The following is a 24,805-nucleotide window of genomic DNA, read 5'->3' on the forward strand; positions in this document are numbered from 1 at the left end:
ATATATATATATATATATATATATATATATACATTAATTTTAATCCAGGATATCAGATATAGGAAAATCATTATTATATTTTCATAATAATATACATGATTAAAAATCATAAAATTTATATAATTTATTAGTCATTGAAAATAATTAATTTTATATTATATTGTCAATTGCGCATAGGTAGTTCCTGGATTTTTTTGTAATTAATCTTGTAGATAAATATATTACATTGGTATTGCGACTAATACCAACCTTTGTTTGTTACAACCAACATATTGTTTCTCTTAGCAATAAACAATATAATTTATTAAGACAAATTATAACTACATATTTACCTGCATCATATTTATTAAAAATAACTATATGAATTGTATTAAATCAAATTTAATGAAACAAATTGGCCAAAACATTTTAATTCATTATATTTGCACAATCAGATAATAAACTAACGTAATACAGACATTGACATTTAAGCTGTTGTTATGAATATGAAACTAGTTAATTTGTAAGAGCAATATATTTTGAAACACAATATAAACAATAATATAAAAACTCCGATTAAATACTATAGATATTATAACACATTATGTTCATTTTCTCTACTAAAATCCAATTGAAACAGTTCAATTTATTAAACGGTCTTGTAGGTATAATTTGTTGAGCTAATTTTAGTTTACACCATACGTGCAACTTTTCAGCTAATTTTTATTACCTGACCATTCACATAATGATGGAGACGTTTTATAACGTCTGGTCTATAATGTGTAAGCGAAAGTCATGAAGGTCAGTGTTTTTAATATTGTCAAGGCGTACTGACAAAGTTCCTCTGTATTTTAACCTGTAATATCCTAATAAAAATTATATTTCTTTTACTGATACAAACCCAGTTATGCATACCATGATTACTATTCATAATATTAATTTTAATCAATGATATTCACGGCATAATAGATAATTTTAATGCTATGAAGGCTAAACTGTTACCAAGTTTGCTAAAATTTCATATGCCTGACGCAGCTCAAATATGTTCAAATTAAATAAAAGGCACAACCACCAGTGATTAAGCGCCCTGATTTAACAGAAACACTTTCAATCAAAGGACAATATCCAAGCTTGGTTCTGAAGAACGCGAGTAGAGTAAACAGTCTCCTTTTAAGACTTTCTCGAAAATTCAGCAATGCTCGAGTATATGTATACACGCTTATCAAACAAGAAGAAAACATCTCGAACGGTTAATATTAATATATTAATTAATATCGGATTTTAATTAATATCTCGTTTTAGACAAATATCTCGAAAAGTTAATTGTAGTATCTCTGAATAGGTTTCTGCCTGTAACGTTACGAGGAACAGTTTTTGCCCACTTAACAACTGAAATGCTTAGAGCTTTACGCCAGTACACGTCATTTGTCTTCTTATTATTGTCCATTAATTAAGCAGATGGTTTGCTTTAACATTAACGTAGTTGTGGAGGCGTCTTTTACGCTTCTCTATGCCGTTTTTATGCTCAACAACCATGTATACACTCAGGTTTCTAGATATATTGCTATTTAGTGTAAAATAAAGTAAATTTGTTATCGACTATATATTTTAAATGGAAATAATTTTATTCCATTCGTTTCTAATATTTAATGAATCAATGTATATAGAAATATCTAACTATTAATGTTTGATAAAGCAACACAAGCATTTGCTTCCAAAATATTTTCCTTTCAGGAAGCTATTCAATACTAACGTTGATGATTATATAGTCTAACACTGTCACTCCGAAAATTATCAAACTGATGAAGTTATTGTCTCTAGTTATCACCTCCAGTGCAATTTATTGTTATGTTCTTTGAGAATGAGTGTAAGTTTACACCTGAGCTTAACAATATCAGACATTTCTTCTAGCCTACAATAAGGTTAAATTGAGCACAGAAAATATGCTTTTCAGAGCTTCATATTCTAATAGTCCACACTAGTAAATTCAGATGTGCATGCATTTTGGCATTGAGCAGCAGAAATTAGAAACATACCAGTCCATAGTAAAATTATCATTTTTGAACGACAGAAATTAAGATATTGTGAACAGACTAACAATTTTTAGCTAAAGTTGTTTGACTAAAATTGCAAAGAAAATATTTGATAAAGGGTATCCAAGGCATTATAATATTTTTCAGAGTCAATTAATCATCATCAATTCAAAGGTTATCTCAGCTAATAAGCTGCTGAGATTGTTTATATCGTATTGGAATTGATTATTGTATCTGCCGTACGGAAGTACGTGAAGAATCCATTTAACAAACATATCCAAATGACTGTTTTAATGACTGTTTTATTTAGTTTTAGTCTTAACACTTTTAAACATAAACATGTAATATTTGATATCAGCACAGAACTTAATGTACTTGAAGCTTATATACTTAAAATTGTAGTGGTGTAAGTGAGTCTTGAAGCCAAACAAAAAAACTGTCAAAATTTTCATAATAGCCTTATTTTAGTATGAATTGTAATATTCACTCTTATACTCCGCTGTCGCTTCGTAAAAAATCTTCTTCGTGCTACAATAGGCCCATTCGGCTTCTAATCATAAGTACTTGAATAGCTATAGTTGTTCTCATCGAATGTTGTGATATTTACAATTGCATCTATAGTCAAAACTTGCTCTTTTCATAATTTATGGTTAATTATCTTATTCTACAACTCTAAATACATCGTAATAATACTAACACTTAGAACTTTTTATTCGCATTAGCTTAGTTAAGAAGTTTGTATCACCATATTGCAATAAACTACTTTCGCAAAATTGAAAAATATAGTTTCACATATACAGCAAATATATAGATATGTAATAATGTATATAATAATTATAATATTATATAGATAATGACTAGCTTCAAAAAACAAACAGTTATCAGTGGAATCCGTATTTTAATCCTCCAGTGTATTTTTAACTGCCATTCTATTCTTTTCGGTTTTTTTCGAATGGGGTGAGTTTAGTTTATTACACACGTTTTAAATCCATGGAAATACGGTCCTGAAGTGGTAGACGTACAGGCTAAAATATGGTATCCTCTTACGGTCTTTTAAGTGATGGTTTAGCGTATATCATTTCGCTGGGCCCCTCACAATACCAGCAACGCTTAGCGGTCCCTTTCTTGTTTAAATATATTGAAAATCGTGTCGCAATTCCGCGTTGTTTATTGTTTTATTTATTATTTTCTGTTGTACGGTCAAATGTTTCGCTGAACAATGCGCCGATGCATAAATCTCGCTTCACAATTCAGTACCGGGAAAGTAGTAAAAATTTGAAACTATTTATGGTTAGCGAGCTGGCATAAATCTGATACACAATTGGGATATTTTCTTCGTCTAAATATTAAGCTAACCACGGCTCAATGGGATTTTTGTTCTTGGTAAATATGGCGGAAACAATTTTAGACAGAATGTATCTTGCGCAATATGTGTCTATTTATAAGTACATATATATACAAAGAATTTTCAACAATTATTATGCATTATAATACATAATATATTATGGAATATTTTGTAATTGTGTGTCGTTAAAATGTCTTTTCTCGAAATGCTAGAGCAGTATTTAACAAGTAGCATTTTTTCAAGTATTATGTTTTGTTCTCTTTCTATGAGTTTTGTTTTTTTGTTCTTTTTATGGGGTTTTCTGTAATGGACACTCTGCTTAACTTGACGTGCGTACCACCATCCTCTACATTAAGCCTAACAAATAGCAAGCAAACAACATTCCAGAAAACTTTTCCAGATGATATCCGGCATTGTCAGCTCTGACTACTGGATCAAAAGGAGTTTTAATCACAAATATCAATTAAAAATACATTCCCTGGGCATATTGCGGGCCCCTGATTATCGCAATAGTATTGGATCCACTATGTTGCCCTTGCCTTTACCTCTGCGCTATTAAACTAGCAGATTTAATACCTAGTATAATACACATATGCCACACATCCATTTATTTAATAATTGTCTATATATGTTATAAGTCAAGATTATTATTGTACATAAATTATAACCAAAATAAGTATTATAGTAATAATATAAAGAAATATAAAACTGTTTATATTATTATCAAGCAAGAAAATATATTAATAAATTAGTTAGTACATTTAAATTAAAGTATACTTAGGACAATCATAGTAAGCTGACATATGAAACATACTTTCAAGTCATAACGGATATTTTCTGTATTTATTTATTAAAGCAACGGAGAGCTATTCGCACATAAGTGTTAATAATTAATTAATAATGTAATTAATTAAAACAATTTCAGATAAAATCAATACAACTTCACTAATGCATCCAAAATTATTCATTAAAATTTGATGCCGACTTAGAGCTAGAGAATAAATCTATAGGGATAAGAAAAATATTCAATAACAAATGTTAATAAAGCAATGGTAAATATTGATCGACTATATCGAACCTACATACTAACACTTCTTACTATTCTTTGGTTATTCTTTTATTACTAAAACATAAACTTTTCAAGGTCCTATGGAAAAGGATTCTTGATACCCTAAGCAAGAATTAAAAGGCTTTTATACTACCAAGATATTAATTATGGAGTTATGTATATGCTTTCCAAATAGACTATATACTAACATTATATAAATGCAACGGGAGATTCCCTTATCCATTCTCTTGGAAGATTACAAACTTTAAACTAATGTTTTGAATGCCATTCAGTGACAAGTATCGCCAATATTTCAGCTAATATTAATATCCTAAACTTATTATGAATTCCTTGAATCATTCTAAAATCAAACAAAGGTCGTCAATACAAAATTATGTCAAACTTTCTAATTTTATATCCTACATTTCTATTAAAAATAGTTTTGTATGCCGAAAGATATATACATTTATGCACCAAAATGTAAAGTAAACACATATAGTATTTTCTAAAAAAAAATTCTCAGAAATGCTAAGCATCTATAATCATTGAATTATTTAAAGCCATAAATATGAATTATATTCATAGCTAGCTGCAAACATAGCTGCATAGTATAGATACATTTGGCTTCCAAAATTCTAAATTATGTTATAAAAGTAATAAACTCATCCCGAGTTTAATGAAAATAAGAAACTAAAATGAAGCTAACAATGTGAACTAAGTATAAGTTGTATACCCAAAAATATGTTTAAAAAAATTGATAATTAATATAATGTTAAGATGCTAGTGTGAATTATAATGCTACAAGCTGGACACTTACATTAAAAGGCAAAAAATATTTAGACACATATATTAGTAATAATAGGTGCCTATATGTATTTTAATCAGCGATGTTTACTAGATGAATACAAACAATTTAATTTAACTATTAAATTTAATAGTTTTAACATGTTTATACATAAAGTTTTCGATTTATAATTGTTGATTTACTCAGTCTATACACACGCTAAAATTGTAAAATTGTATTTTTGACATTCCTCATTAATTTGAGAGAATCTGCTACCAAAGATCATAAATTACCTATATTTAATAAATTACAAATTTAAAAGTGGTAAATTTGATGTCGTTGGCAAGGAACAGCCTGGAGAACCAAATATGATCTAGGACATTGAATTGCAGGACGTATTGGTTGAACACCACGTTCATAATCTCAAATAATTTTCAGTTTAGTAATTAATGAAGTTTCCAGAAGTTTACATGTGATAGAAAAGATTGGAAAAGAGTGAAATAGCTTCAATACGAATTAACTGAATATGTTATTTCGAACCGCTTCAACCACATAGTTTCATTGCTTGCCTGGCCAAAAAGTTTACTATGGCGTATTACATCTGGCAATAAACAAGGGTTCTGCTATGATAATCCCAACGGCGAGGGATCGTACATTATTCCAGGAAAGTCATCCACATCGACACCGAAGCAAAATATGCATGACCATAAAGTTTTGTTTTAGTAATGGTGCGATCAGCAAGGCATAGTTTATTACAAACTACTAATATCGAATGTAAATGTCAATGCAGATATATATCGATATTAGTTGCACAAAAATTCAGTTTATTAAAACGCATTTTGAAAAGGTCAGCGATGACAAATAACAGGTGAAAATAAAATTTTAAAAAATAATAAGAAATAAAATCGCATCATTAAAACATGGTTCATCAATGTTAGTTTTGGCATCTTAAATAAGTTGGAATTAAACTGTTAGGGGTACTTATCCATCCTTAGGTAAATAAACTAATAAAAATGTTACTAATTAAATCAATTGCTTATGAGTATTATTTCCAACCGCAATGCTCAAAAATTGTTTCATCTACAATCATAAATCAATGATCATTTAAGAACAGATATATTAAGAGCCTACAACAATTTGCAGCTTAAGGGTTTTGAGGATTTTAATATACATGTTTAGTACATTCCTTACTCACAAAAATATGTCACTTTTAAACATTTATATAAAGGAAAATGTAATTGTTTATTTATTAATCAACATAAAGTATATTACTTAATAAATGTTTTACACGCAGATGTTTAATATAACGTCATTTGAAACAATCAGAAATAAATAAGGAATTTATATTACAGCTACCTTTATTATTAACGAATAAGGTTAACAATAATTTTATGAGAATTATTTTATCAATACATAAGCAGAAATAAAACGAAAACAGAGAAAATTAATAGATTGTTCAAGTCAATTTCATTTCAATTATTCTAATAATACCGCTTTACAAACGCTTTTAGCCCTTCTTTTTCTACCAACAAATGCTGTGAGATGTGAGAAGAACTTTTCTTTGACTTAATTTATTTTCATTTAATAATTTTCAGATGTATTAACACGATAAAAACTGATTTTTTTCTGTAAACATCCATAACTGTAGGATTCGGAATCCCAATTTAATATGATTTGTTGTTTAGTTTTTAAACGTTTTACTGTATAACAACCATTTAAGGGTTTCCACAAATTATCAGAAATTGTTCTTTCTTAAATAAAGAAACAATCATTTCAAAATATGTACAGGTATAACATATAAAGAACAAACCAACAGATGGGGCACCATTTTAGTTATTAAAAAATAATTTTATATTGTAGAGTGAATTTTAGTTTTGATGGATAATCCCTATATAGTCTAACATGACATATATGTAGAACTTTATTGTTCCGCGCTTATTGAACTATTGGTCTTTTAAAATCAAAACTAAGTACACATTTATGTTATAACATAACTAGGTGACCCTCTGAAGTTCGTATCACGTACATCTTTCAAATCTTCTCCAACAATAACAATAGCAACTTCGTCGATTGTCGGTGAATTAAACCTCCTCATGTGCTTACTGACAGGTTGTTGTGTCAAATGTCGATAATATTAGATGATATCCGATACAATAATACTTTAAATATTTTGGCTAAAGCGTTTTTCTGATGAAGAAACGTCTGCAGTTCTTGAACATTTTTGGATTGTCAACGAAACGAAACGAAATCTGTCAAAAAAAGAAAGAAATTTGTCAGAATTGATGATCGACATCTAGTAGTGGTAACAGCACTCCTAGTTGGTGATAATTGTCTGACTAATTGATTGATTGTGTAATTGTTGCACTTGTCTGAACCTGAAATTGTTTAGGATTTTGATAATTTATTGCTGATATAAATTTATATCTTACCAAAAAAGTTTTATAATACCTTGAAAGTGGGCATTAAATCGCCATTTGATTTGGAATTTGGAAACAACTGTTTTGAATGTTGGATAACAAGTGGTTAGAATAACTACCCATCTCAGAAAGCGTAATAAGTCTGGTCGTGGGTCGACGATTTTCATTTTCACTATTGTAACTGATTTGTTGGCACCCATAATCTATTTCCGGATTGTAGTGGGATACTCTACGTTCTTGGATCATCACAGCACTGCTCGTCTACGGAATCGATCAATTACATTATGCCGTGCTTGCTGTTGTTGCGTTCGATGTTGACTAACTCGTTGCATTCTAAGCCTATACATATTTCTATTCACTCTGGAAAGCAATTGTGACATACCCTCGCTGGTCATCAGCCCTTTAGTACCTGAAGTAGCTCATCGTATATTTAATTGACTTCGACGACCTTCGACTTTCGTAATCAGGTCGTCTGTTCGTGGGCATTACGATAAATGTAAAGAAAACACTCGCGCATTGAATTTGTGACTAAACAGTAACACATGTGAAATACGTTTAAATGGCAACTTCAACTCTATTCTTGGTAAATGTTGACTCGATCGAAATTAGAATAAGATTCTATATTATCCTTAGCACATTTATTAAACAGTCACTGCCAAGAAATTACTACTTATTATTAGCATTGTGAATTATCGACTGAAAACAGTCGAAACAGTCGATAGTGGAAAACTGTCGATACAGTCGATAGTCTAAAAACTAGTCGATGCACGGTTCGACTGTCAATTAGTGATGTCAGACGAAGATGTACAAACCCTTTCCTGTATAAATTGTGAGAGAGAAAAGGACGGAGATAATTGCTTGGAGCAGTTAATTTTATATGTGCTTTTATTATCCAACGGTAGTATAAGCGAGACGGAGATGTACATATTCCTTCACGTACTAAGTGTAAAAAAGAATAGAAAAAAAATTACTGAATACTATTAACATGCAATTAATATTTAAATTTTGAATGAAGTAGAATTACTTTTATATCTGAATGTTCTATGGATCTGTAAAAAGGAATGGAATTTTTCGATGGAATTAATTGCTTATTTTAAGTTAATTGCCATTTTTAAATAATATGCTATAAAATATAGACAATGTAATGAAACTTAAACAAACACTAAAAACGAATGTTGTATAATAACCATAAACACTAAATAAAAATTAAACATATACCTATATAATCATAAAAAAAACTAATCTATGACATAATTTAAAATGATGGCAAAAATTCATAAAACTATATATATTGCATATAAATCTATGTAGTATAAATTGGGTACATTTTTGTCAAGGGCTAGGACGGCTAGGATGACAGAGCCAGAACGTTAAAAATCAGTCCAATGAAACTAGTAGAACAAAAATAGTAACTAAAATTGCACTACTGAAACAGTTTATAGTAAATATTAACAAAATCAGTCGGACCGAAAATAGCGACTGAAACAATCACTGGTAAAAGTAGTGAAATCAGTAGAAGCAAAAATAGCGACTGAAAGAGTCGATAGTAAAAAGTAGCCAATTACGAAACAATCGATAGTCGTTTTCAGTCGATAGTTCGTAACGCTACTTATTATTAATTCCAATCGCAGTTTGGTAATACTGGCCGATAATTTTAATAATATTTCAAAACCAAATTTACTCAATTTCTCCAGTCGTTCCCAAATTTGAGCTAGATTAACAAACAGCAATTCATTTCTATATATAGATTGGTTAATGCGCTACCGATTCAGAGAACTTCAATGTAGACTTAGCTCAGGTAATGTATGGAAAATCATTTCAAGCTTCAATAACTCAGTAAAAATATTATTGAAACGAAATGCCTATTCTATCTGTCAATTTTTCACTGATTTTTCATAATTTTTATTAATGTTTTTAATGCTTAACAATATTACACATTTGTCAATTTGTTTTCATAGTAGCTGTCCCTTGTTAAATTATATATACTTGTAGTACTATGTTAACTGGCGAGATCTTGGATAATTTCGCGGATCCGTCTTACTTTGAGGTCTGTGTAGAATTTTCGTCAGTTACGTAGCAATAACAATTGGTAATTGATAATCGAAGAACTTTGTTTTAGCAGCGTTGTGTTACTAGTCCATTTTATTCTTGTGTAGCCTACTCTTCCTTCTTGGCAAAATACAATCTGAGCAGGCCATCCATCTTCGTCGGGGCAATATATGGGTAGTGGATCGAACCAATACAACGTTTCCTTGATGGGGTTTGCTCAAATAGGCGCCACGAAGTTCTCGTTTTCTCCAATATTATAAACCACGAACCGCATTCGGGATACTCTAAATAAGGGAATTAAAGAGTGAGCTTAAAACAAAATTATACCTAAATTAACATAAGAGATACAGTGTTTGCAAGGCTAAAATGATATTCACAGCTTTAATAGCAATATTCCAATACGACTTCCTAAGAGTCGACACTCAGACCGATATAGACAGACCGCAAACTAACGGTATATAACCAATATCTTTTTGGCCTATTATGAGCTAATTAGCAGCACAATGTCCTAGCATAAAATTAAGTACATTTAGTAACATTTAGGATCCGATATCACATATTTTGACCGATTCTGGACATTCTTCCAAAAATAATATATCATTGACGAAGTTATCTAAAAAAAAGTTACCACTACTGATATTAATTCTTTTATTACTCTTAGTAGGTCCACACTCTGCCTAGAGGGCAATAATTATTAGTTATGTTTATATTATAAATACATGCCATGTAGAAAATAACTTCATTAAGTGATCTCCTGTATAAAATACTATTTTAAATATTTAGTATTATTCTAAAACTTATTCTAAAGTATATATGTGCAATAATCTGATCGGATGGTATTAGACGTTTCAGTCTACGCACTTCACTGTCACTTCGCATATTTAGCTGATTAGCGATTACATTGGGATGCAGTGATATTCTTTCGAAGTACTCCACAGAAACACGTTGAATTCCGTTAAGAGGAATATCGCGTTGTATTACTGCATTTCAAACATTAATATTAATTAATAAATACTAAAATTGTCTAAGGAATCCATATCATGAAAGGATTCTATTTGTTATTATTTAAAAACTTTTAAAATAACATGTGAGACACATTTTGGTTTTTAGAAAACATTGCTGGTAATGAAAGTCTCATAACGTCTGTTTACTAGTCTTTCAATGTTGCCTGGAGTAAGTTCCAGTTTCTTGATTCACATTCATTCAGAAGAACGTATAATCGTTTGCAAATCATTTGCATATTTTATCAAATTCATTCCACCGAGATTAGCAAAAACAAAAAATATACATAAAAAAGCTTCTGGTGATATATTTTATCATGCGTAATAAACTCCAGCCAAATGAATCATCAGGTTCGGATAAGATACGCTTCGCAGCCGATATGAAAAATGGCGACAGCGATAGAGGATTCCATTAAAGCAGATTGCACTTATTTAAGCGGCCGTAGAGAAACAAACTCGAAAAAAAAACAGGTGTTTATTGAAAAAAGTTTATTGCTTTTGAGTAAGAAATGGCATCCGACAAAATCAATGACAATCACGCTTTTATCGGAATATGATGAAAAAAAGGTAAAAAGAAGACCGACGCTCTGTCGGAATGTTCCCATGAAGAATCTTATTACCGTTTCTCGGTTTTGATTGGTTTTCCAATCTTTCGGCGACCGAGGCGCGAATTTTCGACGCTTGAATTTTTTATTTAGCCTGTAGGGAAAACTTAATATTGTTCCGGTATAATGGGAGGTTTAATTAAAATCTACCTGGATTCTGCGGAGATGTCACACTCAAAAGAAAAACTGATTTATTTTATTCTAATCTGGATAAGCAATAAAAAATGTTTTTTATCAATTACATCTTTCATTAGATATGTTTACTATAATTTTAATATACAAATGTAGCGACCTTGAGGCATGTCGAATTTTACATCGTGGAATAACGGTTTACAAAATACCAACAAATATAATCCCAGATGTTGAACATGGGCGGGGTGCCAGCACCGCCAACTAGAACCCGATAACGAATAGCTGCCGGCAACCCCGAGACGTTTATCTGGAATGTTATTGAAGTGTATTTCGATTCATTTAGTGCTCGACCATCGTTTGGTTTAGACGTGCCACCATCGACTGCCCAAGCCTCGTCTCCAGGTAACACATTTTTATATTACTTCAATAAATAACGGTCATATAATGTAAACACCACTGTTTCAATTCGTTTTACTTCCATTCACCGAGCCACGTCATTTGCCCTAAAGTGGTGACCCCGATGTGACCTTTCACAAAATTGGGTTTGGACTCGTGAATGAAGGGTACGTGCAACATGGTGTATTTTACATGGCCGTTATATTTTTTGTTTCAAAATTTTCAATATTTTTAATTCGATTCGTTTTCGATTTTACCTTCAATATTCCTTTTCATTTTATTCCTATTCATTTCATTATTTTTAAATTTTTTGTCAAAATTTTCTTTCACAATCTTTTGAACTCATAGATATTTTTACATCACTGCTTAATCATCAGCGTCTCGGCTAAACATTTCTTTCGGCACTATGTTTAAATCATAATGTCTTCCTTCGCTCGCCATCTCCGTCATAATGGCAGACATTTTAATTTGAAAGGTTTTCGGCAGCTTCGGTCGGATACCGTCGTTATTTGTTTTCTCTGAATTACCGTAACGTATGTGACTACGGATTAGTCACAGAGCAGCTCCAGAAGCTAGGTACCGATTGCAGTCACCGTAGACTCGTCATGTCTTCGCCGAGGTACCAGAATTGCCATCGTCTCGTCGTCGAAGAAAATAAGCTACCACGTCGTCGAACAATCGATCCTCCCACAGCGCCTATTACGGGAGCCCTGTCCGAAAAATAGCTTGTTCTCACGTCGTCGATGGACCACATTCAAGTGCCAAAGCAACGGAATCTGTAGGACCGGAAGATATCAACAGCCGTACCAGATCGCAACCGGACCAACCACAACCGTTTCGATTTATCATAATTTTCAAAGCCCTTTTCATGCAGCATATTTTGTTTGGTATATAATTTTTTTTTGTATTTGATATTTTTTCATACATTTTTGTATTTTTGTTGCTTGGAGTAATTGTACGTAAAATTCTGGCAGGGGAGTATTGTAGCGACCTCGAGGCATGTCGAATTTTACATCGTGTAATAACGGTCTACAAAATACCCACAAATATAATCCCAGATGTTGAACATGGGCGGGGTGCCAGCAACGCCAACTAGAACCCGATAACGAATAGCTGGCGGCAACCCCGAGACGTTTATCTGGGATGTTATTGAAGGGTATTCCAATTCATTCTGTGCTCAACCATCGTTTGGTTTAGACGTGCCACCATCGACTGCCCAAGCCTCGTCTCCAGGTAACACCGCTGCCATCCGTTTTATCTAATTGTATTTGTCACATTTTTTTTATATCGCAAATAAATAACGGTCATATAATGTAAAGAAAACTGTTTCATTTCGTTTTACCCCTATTCACCCAGCCACATCATTTACCCTAAACAAATTAATTTATTACTACTGTTATGTTGTACTGACATTAATAAACAAGCAAGGCAAGTGCGGGAATAATACGTCAGTACGATTTTCGCCAAATAAAATAAAAGTAAGCTAGTTGAGCTAATATTAAGCTAAAGTTAGCAATAACACTTATACTAGCACTGTTCTTGTAGCTTGATTCGCTTCAATCTTCTGATTTCTTGCTTGTTGTTCAGTAACTGTTGCTTCCACGTTGCTGTGATTTAGCAACATTATTTCATGTGTAAAGGCGAAATCTTGGATCTAAAATAGTAAACTTTATTTTGGCTGCATTGGATTTCTAGTAGGTTTGATAATTTAGTGCGACCCCATATTTACATCCCAAAGGTCTAAATTGGTTTTATAATTTTATTTCATAAAATAATAGCTTTATAAATCAGTTTCTTTCATTTGAGGTCAGTTGAGCCGAAATAAGATTAAGTGCGAGACTCTAAATTTTATTTTAAAGAGATATGATTCCAGCAGTTAAGAGTAATTATAAGGTAGCAATTATGGCAGTGTAGTCAAACCCAAGTATCATACCCGGTGAAAAGCTTGTGAGACGTCCAGAAATATTTGAGGGTACTATTTATTTTCTTCTAGTGCCTTTTAGTGCATTTGGTCGATTGTTGAGTGGTCATTTCGAAATCCAAACTGGAAATCCGGTATTTCTATGAAAGGTTTAATATAACAGCAGTTTTTTCAATAATTTTGGTATCGCAGGTAATAATAAGATAAGTGTGTAAAATTCAACTTGTTCTGCCGATTTATCAAGTTTTTTAAACATACTTATTTAAACCGGCATTAAATATATATGTTGCTTTTCGTGGCAGGTAAGCCAGGTGAAACATCGTCAATCCCAGGAGTTTTTTTAGGACTGAGATTGTTATCAATTTTAGTGGCAACATTTGCTGGAAAAATCAGATTTACAGCTACATTGGGATGATAAAATAGTGTAAAATACTAATATAAATTTTTATCTAAGTTATAACACATATCTGTAACAGAAAAGCTGTTTGAAAAAATTCCACAATGTTAACATTTAAGATTCAATACGAAACAGCACCATGGCGCCTTAAAAAATGAGTCTTAAAGCGGTTCTGCTTCACAACGGCTATTTTTATACTTCAGTTCCTCTAGGTTATTCCCAAATTAAAATATTAAGACCATGGTTGGCACGTGTCCGGCGATTTTAAAATGCGTTTTGCCTTTTTTTTGTGTATGTGGGATAGCAGAGATCTAGCAAATCATTGCGCCAAAAGCAGTTGTCCGCCCAGGAAGCTGAAAGTTGCTAAAAAGGACGTCCTCCAAGAAACATTGATAGCAAGCAATTTGTAAAACGGATTCTCAATAATAAAGATTTCTTCAAATACATAGTTTCAAGGTTTCCAAGAATATCAGAAGCAAAGCTTGTGCAATCATAAAAACCCTAACAAACAAATAATATAAACAAATAATCAAAAGAATGCTGTAGACAATTCATTTTATAAAATACTGAGAGATATTAAGATGAACGATTACATCAGGACATTAAAGAGATTGAGAAAAGATACCAAGAAAATGGACAGTCAGTGATATAAGCTACTGTTTAACGTTTCAAAGGCCTTCCAAATACTTCACATAAGCGATAATGTACATGCCTCACTGTGAAAAAAAGTTTCAGTTCTCATTTTATTCTACTTAAAAAGTTCGAACATGTAACTACTCTGTCAAAGTCGTCCAGTTGTCAAACGTATGCAAAATTCTTTAAGACAATAGTAATAAGAGATTATAACCCGACAAACGTTATTTTAACGCTTTGCTTGTTTTGATAAATTTTAAATCGCTGATTATTATCACCCTGATTAAAAATTCCGAAGCCAGGCAGATCTGATTGTGTCTCTACTCAGCTACTTTGAACAGGAACGAAATAACGAAGGCCCTCTCTTGTCAGTAATATTCGTTTGAGAGGTAAACATTTTTACTGTTAAATATTAATTTACTTTTTTGTTGAAAATATATTTTAGCGTGTTGCAGCTGCAATAAATATTAGTATGGAGCCGGCCACTGAAATATGTCAAAAACTGAAATATATAATCTTGAATTCACCGAAAAAAAAACGGTCCTCATACGAAGCAGGTGACGAATCAAGATCACCTTGATGTTAGCTCAATCAGAGATTAAATATATGAAATGTATAAAAACAATGTGTAGTTTTTCAATGCAAACATAATTTAATACAATTATTTCAAAGGAAATTATTAAACTAATTATGCTCTCTAATGAAACTAAAATATATTAGTTGGATATACAATTATTAATTAGGTGAATTAGGCCTCTTGAGGATACAATTGCAAACGCGCCTATAGCTGTAACTCATAAGTGGTTTGAAAAAGAATTAAATGTAAATATAATCAAACGCAATACTAACATACAAACTATTATAAATGTGTACTTAATTGCAGTTTTAAGTCCTACGATAATATATGCATTAGATTTACCATTTTCTTAAAATTAATTATATTTGATAACAAATACTGTTTAATTATTTTATTTAGATTATAATTTTCTTGTAGGTCAAAGCCACAAATTTAGATTTCATATTTAAATCAACGTTTTAACAAAATAACTTTGGATAGACTATATAGACTATACTCGTTTAATATAGTTCGATAGTTTAATATGACTCGTTTGATATAGTTATACAAATTATCAAGAAACATGTCGTCCAATGATAAAATACAACGGAAGTCATTCAACATACCCAAAAGCACAAAACCTAAACAGCTTTCTCCTCAGCTCAGAATATTTCTTTCTGGGGAAGAATACGGAAGACATACGAGAGCAACATGTAACAATTGTAATTGGCGCAATTTAGCGGCGATAATTTTAGACAAATGTATTTAAATACAGTACTTTTACATTTGTCAATTACTTATGGTGTTAAGGTGTTAAATGAATTGCTGTAGTATTATGGAATAACATAAAATGCAAAAACAATTCTTTCATATTATCTAAAATACTGCATTAACTATAAGTTTTCCATATCTTTCAAGCTAATTCATAATTTTCAACCAGGAACGGATCCAAATTTTCTTTTAAGAAGATCAACAGAATCAAACAATGAGTGCCCGACTTGTCTTGTTGAAAGGTTATTTTGTCATGTTCTTGGTATATTGAGGGTTTTCAAGTTTCAACATTAGTTGCAGCATATGTTGCTATCAATGTGCTACAGTTATGATTTGGTTGGATTGGAGTACAACATGGGGTACAGTAATAAATATTTTCCATGCATATTTGATTTAATCACTGACATAAAAGTTGTGGTTTTCACGGTTTTCTGCTCCGTTACTATTTAATGTAAAAAAATTAAATAAAAAATAAATATTATTATTAAAAATATGTAAAAATATTTCTTTAAATTAAAACAAAAGTAGATCTGCCGTAATTTTAATTAACACAAAGGTTAGCACGTTAGAACATAAAAATTTATATTACTTAGACTTCAGATATTTACAGATGATACTGATTTTTAAAGGCAAATGATGACACTTTTTAACAGACTTCAGCTGTATGATTTTATAATATATATTCGCCGATTTCTCAGTCAATTTTGCGCCGCTCTTCAAAATTCTTTTTTTAATTGGAAAGAGTGCACTTCCGAGATGGCTCAATTGAAACCAAATCATGGTCTTTTGGAAGGAAGGAGAGAAATCGAGGAAAACGCTTAAATTTTAAGTCACGTAAAATTTTTTCACATATTTATTATCAAAAATAATCAGTTATTTAGGTATAATGTTATTGCTGAGCTGATGTGACATTACTGTGTTTGCTTTTTAAACACTAACTGTATCAAATAAGACCTCATAGAAATATTGTAGACGACTGCTTGTATGATGTAATGATTAAAGCCTTTAAGTCCCAAACAGAGGTCGCGGATTCGATTCCCGGCGGGGCAGTCATTTTCTGTTGTTTATTTAAAACATTTATCAAATCACTTAGGCTAGGTAGCGGTACATCATTATTTCTTTATTACTATTTTTCCTCATACGGGATGCAACTTTACTTGGCCTACCCATTGCAATATTAAATAAAATAACTGTGTAATTTATTGAATAAATATCTAGCACTAAAAGGAGAAAAATAAAATATTTTTAGCAAAAAAATTTAACCGGCTTCAAAAAATAAATAAGAAATTCACCAAAAATTAAAAAATAATCAAAGTTAGATATTTAACACAAATTTAAAAAAATAATAAAATACGTACATAATAATGGATGTAATAATTAAATGAAAATAAACAAAAACCTTATTTAACCTATCCACTACACGTATTTTATATTCAGATATAGACACACAATTTAGCTTAATACTTACCTAAACTGATTTATGTATTCACAAAATTATTTTAACTACTACCAACTGATCATTTTGAAATCGGTTCCCAGCAAAAAAATCGGTTCCCAGCAAAAAAAATATAAAAACTATAATATAATTTTGTGACATATAAAAAAAATTAATTACCTAAAAACAATTGATTCTATAATGATTTTTTGATTGCCTTTGATAATGATTATCTTTTATTATATTCCTTGCAATAGTAGCAATTCCTCATAATGAATTAATTATGTCAAAACCACGTGGTTCTTTGCTTAATATATTAAAATCAAAATTTTCTAAAATAATACATGAAATAAGTTGGCTTTGTAATGATAGTGGTTATGGAGACATGATAGTCATGTACTAATACATCTTAAGCTGTCGGTCCAGTCACTAAAAGGTGATGTTGATTACGGAATATAAACACCGTATTTAGAAACTGCAACAGCGCTTCTCAGTGATAGTATTCAATAAATTAAAGAATAAATGTAAAATATAGGATAAATAACGTCATCTATTGCAAACAACTTAAAATTAATTTAGTAACAACTACTGAACGCTTATATAAAATTGTAAAATAAATATTATATGAATTGGTTCTAATATTAATAGTTGGAATAATAATAGCAGGAAACTCTGTTACACATAAATTCTAGAGAATCAAGGTCCATATAACTTAAAAAATTAATTTAAAATAATAATTTAAAATAATTATTAAATTTCTTACATTTTGTTGAGATATTTTTTATTGTTCTTGATAATTATGTTGCTTTATGTATTTTTCAAATATATCAATTTTAGCATATCAAATGTAGCTAATTAAAGTTCCATAAATCTTAAAACTTTCACATTTTACAACTTTATTAATAAAACATTTTTATGTTCGGAGCTATTTCATGTTTAAAATATATTTCCCTGTTAACTTAATTACCACGTGTGAGTTAAATACTCAATTAATCAATATACTTGCAAATAGTTTCAAAATTTGTAATATCTTTCGTATTAATTTATTTATTATTTGGTCATGTTAATTTATCGTCAGAATCATTTTTCATAAATATTAGATTACTTACCGATACAATTAGCTATCAATGCATATCGGTAGCGTATTTGAATTACTGGTTTAATTCAAATAAGATAATCATAATTTTTAATTTATTAAATTTACACTATTTAAAATTACGTGTTTTACCGTGACGCCTACTTTCTATACACTTACACTTTTAACACAAAAGAACAACATTTTGCAACTGTTTAAAAGAAAGGGAGGTCCTTCAGGAATCGCGCTTGTAAGCCCAGCTTAAAATCTGTAACCGTAGTGGCTCCGATGTATAACAGGGCAATTTAAAAGCCCCCGGCGAAAAACATAGTTGGCGCTACTAGAATTAAATCCATATGTTTTTTTAGTTAGCCCTACGCTCAAAAGATACATGTATTAATTTAACTAACAGTTGTCGGATCATTAGTTGGTGAATTATAGCATTTTGAGTGAAGCAACTTCTGTTATTCTGAAAAAAATGGATAAAAAGGAATTTCGCGTGTTGATAAAATATTACTTTTTGAAGGGAAAAAATACAGTTGAAGCAAAAACTTGACTTAATGCCGCATTTCCGGACACTGCGCCGGGAAAACCAATCATCAAGGATTAGTATACTAAGTTTAGACCTGGTGAAATGAGCACCGAATACGGTGAACGCAGTGAACGCCCAAAAGAGGTTGTTACCGACGAAAGCATAAATAAAATCCACAAAATGATTTTGAATGACCATCAATTGAAACTGAATGCAATAGCAGACACCCTAAAGATATCAACTTAACGTGTCCATCATATCATTCACGAATATTTGGTAAAGCTCGGTGCAAATCGGGTGTCGCGCGAGCTCACTTTTGTTTGACCAAAAACAAGGACAAGTTAATGATTCGGAGCAGTGTTTGAAGATAATCAAGCGTAATAAACCCGAGTTTTTGGGTTGATATGTGATAATGGATGAAACATAGCTCCATCATTTCACTCCGAAGTTCAATCGACAGTCATCCGAGTGGACAACAGTCGGCTGGTAAGGTTATGGCGTCCGTATTTTGGGATGCGCATGAAATAATTTTCATTGACTACCTTGGAAAAGGAAGGATCATCAACAGCGAGTATTACATAGCGTTATTGGACCCTTTGAAGGACGAAATCGCCGATAAATGGTTACATTTGAAGAAAAAGAAAGTGCTGCTTCACCAAGACAATGCGCCGTATCAAAAATCCATGTTCCAATCCATATTTTGAAGCAAAGGACAAATCGTACTACAATAATGGTATCGAAAATTTGGAGGGTCGCTATAATCAGTGTATCACCCTTGAAGGGAATTGTGTAGAATAAAAAAAAATAATTTAGCCAAAAAAATGTGTTTTACTATGGTAGGCCGGGGTATACTTTTCAATTGACCTGTTATGTATCTGAATTTCTCTGTTTCTTAATATTTAATTATGCCCGGCTTGTAGAAATCTTGTCTACAGTGCCACTTGAATCTTCGCCGACATCGAAATTAAGGACTAAGATGTCTGATTTACATTTGAGGATCGCTTAGTATTGCATAGTTATTTATTGTACTGTTTGAATTTTTGACTTTTAAAGAACATTTTTTTTAATTTGTCACGGAATATAGACAACAGATGGACCTTGGGGAACTCCCCTTTACCTTTACTTTTTCTTGAAATCGCCTGTTCGCAGTGTTTGATTTATGTGACAAGATGATATGCTTAGTTTGATTGTTTTGAAGATTAGCTTGTCGTGCCAGGCTCCGTCGGAGGCTTTGGTCAGCTATCGAAAAATTACAGGACTCTCTAATTTAAACAAAATTCCAATCTTGCATCCTAATACAACAAATGTTTCAATTTGTTTGACCGTGATGAATGATTTGTACGTGATGTATCTTCAACTGTTTTTCGAAAGAACTTAACAGACTTATTGACCTACTGACAATGATTTGGCTCTTCAGCTATATATTGTTGCTTGTGTAATTTATCAAATTGAAAACAACTGTTCCTACGGACAATTTGTTACAATTGAAGTTCTTTGTTGTCGGGTAGAGAAAACCTCTGCATATATCCAATGTATTTATACCATAACTAAAAACATAATCTTATTCTCAACTAAACGTAAATATAATGTTAAATTTAATTAACTTTAATGGAATAATATTAACATATAAGTAGTTTTTTCAAGCTACTAATCATATCATTATATTTATCGGAAACTTTACTATACAGTTCAATAATTGTATTGTTATTAAATTGTTATATAAATTAATAATATATTAAGAAAGCAACCATCATCGCAATATAAAAGGATATATTACTCACGTATATTATTCTCAGTACTGGAACGCTGTTATTTAACACTCAATTTAATAACAATATACAAAATTGGTAAACTATAAAATAATATTATTAATATATTTATATATAAAAGGGAACATAAAATGCAGCAGCATTGCTACTAAAATATCTAATAACCAAATATGAACGATAAAAAATACATGCATTTAACCAATTTGTATATATTAGTAACAGTATGTTTAACGAAAATATATCCATTAGACCTTAATTTAAAACTATACTTTTACCCAAATGGCTAAAAGCAATTACATGCCGTTGTATCAAGGTTTACTATATTAATAAAATTAAATATTGTCTTAATGTAACGTCTTATAATGTATTAAAACAAACTGGGATGTCTTAAACATAAGTCATACACTTTTTCTTGAATACCCTTCACTTGAGCACTTCACTTAATTATAAAGATCAACTACAGTTTCAATAAAGTCAACATTAACAATCTTCAGCAACTTGAAAGCGCATTTCAAAAATCAACTAAGTCAGGAGAATTTTAATAAGTAAATAATTTAACAGTATTGAAAGTGTCTTACAAGAGGAAGATTATGAAACAAGAATCTACTTTTGCATTGGCTACAAGTCAAAAAAACTAAAGTGTTGTATATAATATAAAGAATGACCAAGAAATACTTTGGAATTTGGAATTTATTGGAATAGCACATCTACTAATTTATGTTCACTCATTATGTACTTAACAGGTCTACTGAAAAGGCCCCGGCCAACCATAGTAAAACACACTTTTTTGGCAAAATTAGTTTTCTTATTCAAGATAATTCCCTTCAAGGGTCATACATTGATTATAGCGACCCTCCAACTTTTCGATACCATTTTTATAGTACGATTTGTCCTTGCTTCAAAATAAGCCTCAGTTTCGTCGATCGCCTCTTCATTCGACAAAAATGTCTTCCCAGCGAGCTTTCTTTTGAGATCTAAGAACAGGAAAAAGTCGTTGGGGGTCAGATCTGGAGAATACAATGGATGAGGAAGCAATTCGAAGCCCGATTCATGGATTTTTGCCATCGTTTTCACTGACTTGTGACACTTTTTCTTCAAATGCAGCCGTTTTTCGGTGATTTCGTCTTTCAAGCTGTCCAATAACGCTATGTAATAGTCGCTGTTGAGGGTCCGTCCTTTTTTAAAATAGTCAATGAAAATTATTCCATGCGCATCCCAAAATACAGACACCATAACCTTGTCAGCCGACCGTTGCGTTTTCCCACGCTTTGGAGCGGGTTCATTGTGTGCAGTTCGGATGTGCACTCGGATGACTGTCGATTGGATTTTGGAGTAAACTTCATCCATTCTCATATATCGACGCAAAACTCGGGTTTGTTACGCTTGATGATCTTCAAACACTGCTCCGAATCATCAACTCGTCGTTGTTTTTGGTCAAAAGTGAACTCGCGCGGCACCCACTTTACACAGAGCTTCCTCATACCCAAATATTCGTAAATGATATGATGTACACGTTCAGTTGATATCTTTAGAGTGTCTGCTATTTCATTTAGTTTCAATTTATGGTAATTTAAAATCATTTAGCATTTAAATGTTTTCGTCGGTAACACTGCGTTCACCATCTTCTGTGTTCATTTCACCACGTCTAAACTTAGCATACCAATCCTTGATGGTTGATTTTGCTGGGGCGGTGTCTAGGAACTCGGCATCAAGCCCAGTTTTTACATCAACTGTATTTTTTCCCTTCAAAAAAACACTATTTTATCAACACGCAAAATTCTTTTTTATCCATTTTTTTTTCACAATAACAAAAGTTGCTTCACTCAAAATGGTATAATTAACAAACTAATGATCCGACAGCTGTCAAATGTATACACTCATCTTTTGAGAGTTAGGGGTAAACCATGGACTTTTCAATTAATCTGTTAGTGATAAATAGTTTACAATTTATGTAAAAGAGCAAATCTATGTTGATTTGACATTATAAAGAAGACAAATAAAACCATTGTCTCATTTCATTCTGTAAAACTAGCTGCCGGCTTTCTAGCCGCAATGGTTATTCTTGTAGGACACTCCTCTGTTACTGCTACCGCTGATTGTAAATTTATGTTTGTACTTCTGGTTGTCCCTAGGTAAAATTTTAAAATTCGACAGAAATATTATTCCAACTACACCTATAACCGCAATAGATAAAATCAGATCAGTTTTGGGGAGCCTCTAAGTTTGTCTCTCGCTAGTCGATAAGCTTAAAGCCAAAAGTCGTAGTTTACGTTAAGCTGCAATTCCAATAACTAAAATGTGCAAGAGGTTTACATGAATATTATCCATAAACGTAAAACTAAAACCAATATTTATATGCAATATACTGGTAGTAAATGTTATAGATATTAGTGTACCAAAAAATATTGGCACCCACTCTTTGATTTATAATCTTAACCCTCACCAATAATCATAACAATTAAAATTTTATAATTGTGTAATAGTGTCCTTAAATTTGACCATCAAAATCCGGGTAGATATAGGAAGAACAGAAACAAATGTAACAAAAATATACATAATATGACACTTCTAACAGTGAAACACATCTGAAAGGAAACTGTGCACAATCTAAAATTAGGAAAATGTATCATAAATAGAAAACTACTGACAAAACTGAAAATAAACAGAAACAGACGAGAACGAGACGAGAAAACGAACGAGAAAATTTAACAATGTTACCAACAAGGAGTTTAAAAATGGGTCAGTAACAAAGAAAACGAAGAAATTCAAGGGAATTTAGAACCAAACTTAACATCATATGATGCACATTCACCACGGAAAACAACAAAAAAGATACCAACACAATACCACCTGTTAATACTCAATAATAAATACTTAAAATTATGCATATAATTAATATATATTACAAATTAAAAATTTTGTGAATATTTATTGTCAGCAAATTATTTGTTTTTAGGAGAAAAATATGCATTACAAAGATCCAACATATTTTAGTAATCTTTGAAGGGGTTTTGAAATCGGTTTCTGTTTTGGGGACAGTAATATCAATCCTGGTTATTAATTATTAATTATATATTGAACAATTAATCATATATCATAAATATAGCACTAGTTGTATCTTTGTTAATAAAATCATCAAGGCTCATATACAATACAAGAATTTCGTGCAGCGATTATAATATAAAAAGTTAAATATTTTGTACAATATACATTTCGTATCATAAAAACTCGCATTACTGAATTTAACGAATGTAATTTAATATTACTCAAGACAAAACTGCCATGTATAAGGTTATCCATCTGCAGAATAATTATATTCATATTTTATTTCTATAACGGTATTCTCTAAATATAAATTTCGATTAACCACAACAATATTTCTAAAATATTACTTATAGTGCCTTTACCACAAATTTATTATAAGTATTTAAAATATTAAGCACAAATTAAGATGAAGTACCGTTATTTTGCTATTTAGAAATAAACCTTACTTAAAAATTAAAATTTAATGTGTATAGAATTATTATTTTTAGAAAATAAAAATTGCAAAATTAATTAGCATTTAATACACGATCTATATATTATCTGCTCTAATAACGTTTTTGACATTGCAATAACAGATTTTGTTTTACTCCATATAAGATAATTTTACTCATAGCTTCTACTCTAATTACTAACATCGCTGATAAAAATCACATTTTTGATGTCAAAAACAAATTTAAAAATGTGTGATGTACAAATGTAGATAAATAAATTAAAATGAAATATTATAAAATGACTAGTGTCACTGAGGGTATTTATATTTTTAATGAAGCAACAAAGTGAAAAAAATTGAGATCACACATTTTAAAATGATTTTATCTTAAATTACTATAAAAGTGTAGTATTTTAATTGATGATATCACAGATTTTGTCATTCCAAACAAA

At 31.0% G+C, this 24,805-nt stretch overlaps 1 protein-coding gene across 1 annotated transcript in view; it reads left to right on the forward strand.

Annotated features, from left to right (window-relative positions):
* Nucleotides 1-24,805, forward strand: part of gsb (paired box protein gooseberry) — a 90,999-nt gene that overhangs the window by 32,022 nt on the left and 34,172 nt on the right. The gene's annotated exons all lie outside the window — the stretch shown is intronic.

The sequence above is a fragment of the Rhynchophorus ferrugineus genome, unplaced genomic scaffold, assembly GCF_030347505.1.
Source record: "Rhynchophorus ferrugineus isolate W39M unplaced genomic scaffold, kcgeb_rfMv2 rfM1, whole genome shotgun sequence".
NCBI classification, from domain to species: Eukaryota; Metazoa; Arthropoda; class Insecta; order Coleoptera; family Curculionidae; genus Rhynchophorus; species Rhynchophorus ferrugineus.